The following is a 6,000-nucleotide window of genomic DNA, read 5'->3' on the forward strand; positions in this document are numbered from 1 at the left end:
TTTCTTCTTTAAAAACGCAGAAATAGCCTGAGCGCATGCTGCTTCGCACTGTAAGCTCACGTAAATCATAGCACCACTATTATGCCTAAAAGAAAAAAAATGTGGCTTGCTTCTGTTGCTGCGATTCTCAACACATTTTCTTGGGAATAAGCCAGTGTGGTGTAGTGGTTAAGAGCGATGGATTCGTAATCTGGTGAACCGGGTTGACTTCCCCGCTCCTCCACATGCAGCTGCTGTGTGACATTGGGCTAGTCACACTTCTCTGAAGTCTCTCAGCCTCACTCACCTCACAGAGTGTTTGTTGTGGGAGAGGAAGGGAAAAGAAGATTGTTAGCCGCTTTGAGACTCCTTAGGGTAGTGATAAAGCAGGATATCAAATCCAAACCCTTCTTCTTCTTCTTCTTCTTCTTCTTCTTCTACATCTTGTTGTAGAAAATGGTTTTCGGTAGAAAGTCCACAGTAGCTGAAGAGTCTTTGTTAGCACGTGAAATTAATGGGTACCAACTTCTGTGAAGGAATCTCCCTGTGCAAAGCCATTGGCTACATGTATTAGTTGAATTAACTTGTCTGTCAAAGCCAATTTACATAATGATTGGGTACTGATTAAGTGTAGGCAGCTGAGTTGCTTTCCAGCTACTGGTTATTTCCATTCTAGCGGGCTGAAGACAACTATGGGTGGTATCCAAGTCATACTCAAAGTAGACTCATTGCAAACAATGGGCTTAATGGGTCAACTTTAAGTAAGCCTTTCCAGCTACCCTGTATAATTATTTCTAGTTTAGAGTGAGCATCTATATTTGGAGATAGGAAGCCTTCTACTGAGTCAGAACCCTGATCCGTCTAATTACCTACTGTGACTGTCATCAGGTCTCCAGGCTAGCAGGCAGGGGCTGTTTCCATCACCCAAGAATAATAGAATCATAGAGTTGGAAGGGACCCTGAGGGTCATCTAGTCCAATGCCCTGCAATTCAGGAATCTTTTGCACAACGCAGGGCGCAAACCCACAACCCTGGGATTATAAATCTGCAGAAGCCAATCTGCTACTGGCTTAAAAGGCTCAGGATTCAACACTTTGAACATAGCAAGAGAACCTGTGTAACGCAGGCACAGGCTTTTGTGGAATAATTTATGGATTCCAGTGGGAAAAATCATTGGCATGCATCACCAAGTTTTTGGTATAATAATTATGGGAGTTTCAGAGAACCAGGTAATCCGCTTTTCTCACGCCATGTAAAACTATTAAAGTTCCTAGGTGGCTCAGAGCAAATTGTTACTTTCCTAGTCTACTTTCCTAGTCAGAGGGGCATTTGGAGAACGAAACTTGATCAACTTGGTTGCATCCTGCCCTCAGGATAAGACAGGAAAACTCAACAAACAAACAAACATAGATCACCAAATATCTTTCCCAAACGAAGGATAAAACTGGTTTGACAAGCTGCTTGCTCTTTGTCTTTGCAGAATAAGGCCCAGTCCACATAGGTAGCAGAATGAAATAATTGAATGGACTGTACTACTTCAGGTGACTGCTGTTTGCGTAGGATGGATTTCCACCTGTTTAATGTCACACACAAACAAATACTGACTGGAAATAAAAACTAACACATCCGATGGAAAGGCTCTAACCCTGCTCACTCCGGGATGTATTGCTTTTTATGTGTGATGACCTTGTTTATGCATGGGATCATTAAAAAACATGACCCTACCTGCAGTCTAAAGGGCTACAGCACATTCTCCAATCTTGGAGTACTACCACTTCTTTCTACTATATTAGGTGTTAAAGAGGACTTCAGACTTCAGCATTTCCCCCCGCTCCCTCCAGGCAAATGGATATTTCCAATGGTGTCATTCCATTGCAGACCTGCTGCTGCAGATTGGAAGTAAATATTAGATGGGCTAAACTTTGTGTTTCATGTTGTCACCAGCACCACCTCCTGTGCTGATTCCAGTTAGAATCACAGAATCATAGAGTTGGAAGAGACCACAAGGGTCATCGAGTCCAACCCCCTGCCAAGCAGGAAACACCATCAGAGCACTCCTGACATATGGTTGTCAAGCCTCTGCTTAAAGACCTCCAAAGAAGGAGACTCCACCACACTCCTTGGCAGCAAATTCCACTGTCGAACAGCTCTTACTGTCAGGAAGTTCTTCCTAATGTTTAGGTGGAATCTTCTTTCTTGTAGTTTGGATCCATTGCTCCGTGTCCGCTTCTCTGGAGCAGCAGAAAACAACAACAAGTTTTACCATGGTACTATTATGTCGGGATGGGAACTGGTGATGGGAAAGGAGGGAGGAAGAGAGCAGAGGGGAGTATTAACTACAGTACAGTGGTACCTCGGGTTAAGTACTTAATTCGTTCTGGAGGTCCGTTCTTAAGCTGAAACTGTTCTTAACCTGAAGCACCACTTTAGCTAATGGGGCCTCCCGCTGCTGCTGCGCCGCCAGAGCACAATTTCTGTTCTCATCCTGAAGCAAAGTTCTTAACCTGAAGCACTATTTCAGGGTTAGCAGAGTCTGTAACCTGAAGCGTATGTAACCTGAAGCGTCTGTAACCCGAGGTACCACTGTACAGATTGCTGAGGCCATTCCTGACTCTTAACAAAATATACTATACATTTTAAGCCCTTGATTCCCCCCACCCCAAAGGCAGAGGCGGAGCAAAATGGGGGCAGTAAAAAAACGTGGCTTGCTTCTGTTGCTGCGATTCTCAACACATTTTCTTGAGAATAAGCCAGTGTGCTGTAGTGGTTAAGAGCAGTGGATTCGTAATCTGGTGAACCGGGTTGACTTCCCCATTCCTCCACATGCAGCTGCTGGGTGACCTTGGGCTAGTCACACTTCTCTGAAGTCTCTCAGCCTCACTCACCTCACAGAGTGTTTGTTGTGGGGGAGGAAGGGAAAAGAAGATTGTTAGCCGCTTTGAGACTCCTTAGGGTAGTGATGGTACACCTCGGGTGTCATCCCTGAGGGGGCTGACTTCACCATGGGCGGCATCCCCCCCTGGGACACTCTCTGCCGCTGGCACACACCCCTGGGACGTGCGCTGCCGCTGCTAGCTCCACCTCTGCCCGTCCCTATGGGCGCGCTGTGCCCTGTCCCTAGCCCCTATGGGCGCTGCACTGTGCACCCAGCCACTATGGGCGGTTTGCCCCGCCCCTGGGCGCACCACCCCAGGTGCCTGACAGGCTTCCTCCGCCACTGCCCAAAGGATTCTGGGAACTGTAGTTTGATAAAGGTGCTAGGGATTGTAGCTCTGTGAAGAGTAAACTGCAGTTCCTAGGATTCTTGGGGGCAAGACATGTGCTTTAGATGTGCTTTAATTGTATGGTGTGTTTGTTTCCTTACAAATTGGCCTTTCACATAACAGGAGCAAGGTTCCTGTAATACATGTGGGGAAACGACAACTGTGTCCCATCCTAGGCTCTTAAATCTTATTTTCCTCTATAACTCATTTTACCCTACAACTCTCTCACATTTGTACCCCGCACTCCAGTCACCAATCACTTTCGCACAACTGCCGCATGTACCTGCCACTCTTTCCTAGCTGTCTGTAATCTCTCATGCAGGCTTCCCTCTTTATACCTTCGTATCAACTTGCTCCCAGTTTTCCAGAGCTGCTATCACCCTGGAAACCGATCACAAGGACTGAAAGAGCAATCATTTGGGAATGCATAACAGGAGATCAGATGAAAGAAGGCAATTATTCAGATTCTGCATTCCAAAATTGCAAATGAATATGCCTAACTATTTTGTCTGCCGCACCCCTTATTGGCATAGGCATCGCTTATGCATCAGGTTTGGAGTTATTTTTAATTAAAACGTGTGCATAAATGGCACAGGTTCGTGTTGCTTACTGGTCTCCACATGCATATCTATCCAATCTCCTCACCTTTATCACCTGTGTGGCATTTTGTTAGGACAGAGGTAGTCAAGGTGTGCACCTTCAAGATGTTCTTTGATGCCACCTCCCATCAGGCCCAGCTGGCTTGTCCAATGTCTACGGATTATGGGAGTTGAGTACAACAACATCTCAAGGGCACCATGTTGACTACCCTTATGCTAGAAGTTTCTCTTGACAACTTCTTTCTGAAAACCAGATGGATGGTCTAAAGCAGAGCTTCCCAAACTTGGGTCTTCAGCTGTTTTCTTTGGACTACAATTCCCATCATCCCTGGCCACTGGTCCTGCTAGCTATGGATAATGGGAGTTGTAGTCCAAAAAAACCAGCTGAAGACCCAAGGCTGGGAAACCCTGGTCTAAACTAAACCTAATTCAAGTTTTCTGATACTATTCCACCGACCCATAAAATAGAAAAATGGATAGCACTATACTTTTAAAGCACATTTTTCTGGGCACTGTAGTTTGCTGAGGATTGTAACTCTGTGTGGGATAAGCTGCCATGTCCATAATTCCTTTGGAGGAAGGATGTACTTGGAAATAATACTGTGTGTATGCAGCCTTTGAAGCAATTGATTCTACTTGATGTGTGATTATGGTACGAGTGTCAGTAAAAGGGACATAATTGGTAGGCTATGTGTTTATTTCCTCGCCTTTGTGAGTGCGGATACAGATGCCTCAGCAATATTGCTCGCTCTGTCATTGGGTGTCTCACATGCATCTCACGATGCGTCAGTTGAAAAATACTTATACATTCAGAGCAATCATCTAATTGTTGGCTTAGCTGGGTTAAAGCTGTTGACATTTTGGGCTCCCCGGTTCCATTTTTAGCCATGCGGTTATAACACAGACATTGTTTGCAACTGGGCTAAAGTTGGCAATGATGTTTTTCTCCATCAGGGGGACCCACTGTGCTTTCCTCCATGGCTGCAATTCATCCCTCACCATTCATTAGCCACACAGATGAGAACCAGAGTCTGGCAACATCTGGAAGGTTCTGGAGGTGGGAAATCATTCGTTGTAGTTTTAGGCAGAAAGCGTCACAAATGCACCTGACCTCAATCAGGGTTGGTTCAGAATCAAATAGCTACTTTTTAGTCACCCAGATCTCATAACGGAACCTGTCAATTTAACATCCTGTCAATTTCATAGTCCTTTCCCCCTCTCCACCATGCAAGTTAGAGGGAAATCAGTGGCCGAACCCACATTTCAGCACTAAAATTGGTATGGCATTAATGACAATACACCAAAAAAACGAGAACCTTAATTGTAATTCATAGTCATACCCATTTCTAAGTAATTTTTGGAACAGTCCTCATTCATTGCCAAGGTGGTTTTGAAAAAACATTTAGAGTTTTGTGCCACTTCCATCCATATCAATTCACCTAATTATGTTTTCCCCCAGTTATTCGTCTAGCTTTACTTATCAGTAATGAAGATTTAAATCAGTCCACTTTTCAATTAAAAGAAACCTCATCCTTCATCAGAGAAGTGCATATTTTACAAGCAAATCCCGTGTGTGTGTGTGTTTGTTTCTGAATGGAAAGTACCTAGAATCATAGAATCATAGAGTTGGAAGAGACCACAAGGGCCATCGAGTCCAACCCCCTGCCAAGCAGGAAACACCATCAATGCACTCCTGACATATGGCTGTCAAGCCTCTGCTTAAAGACCTCCAAAGAAGGAGACTCCACCACACTCCTTGGCATCAAATTCCACTGTCGAACAGCTCTTACTATCAGGGAGTTCTTCCTAATGTTTAGGTGGAATCTTCTTTCTTGTAGTTTGGATCCATTGCTCCGTGTCCGCTTCTCTGGAGCAGCAGAAAACAACCTTTCTCCCTCCTTTATGTGACATCCTTTTATATATTTGAACATGGCTATCATATCACCCCTTAACCTCCTCTTCTCCAGGCTAAACATGCCCAGCTCCCTTAGCCGTTCCTCATAAGGAATCGTTTCCAGGCCTTTGACCATTTTGGTTGCCCTCCTCTGGACACGTTCCAGTTTGTCAGTGTCCTTCTTGAACTGTGGTGCCCAGAACTGGACACAGTACTCCAGGTGAGGTCTGACCAGAGCAGAATACAGTGGCACTATTACTTCCCT

The sequence above is a fragment of the Podarcis tiliguerta genome, assembly GCF_965153285.1.
Source record: "Podarcis tiliguerta genome assembly, chromosome: 6".
Lineage (NCBI taxonomy): Eukaryota > Metazoa > Chordata > Lepidosauria > Squamata > Lacertidae > Podarcis > Podarcis tiliguerta.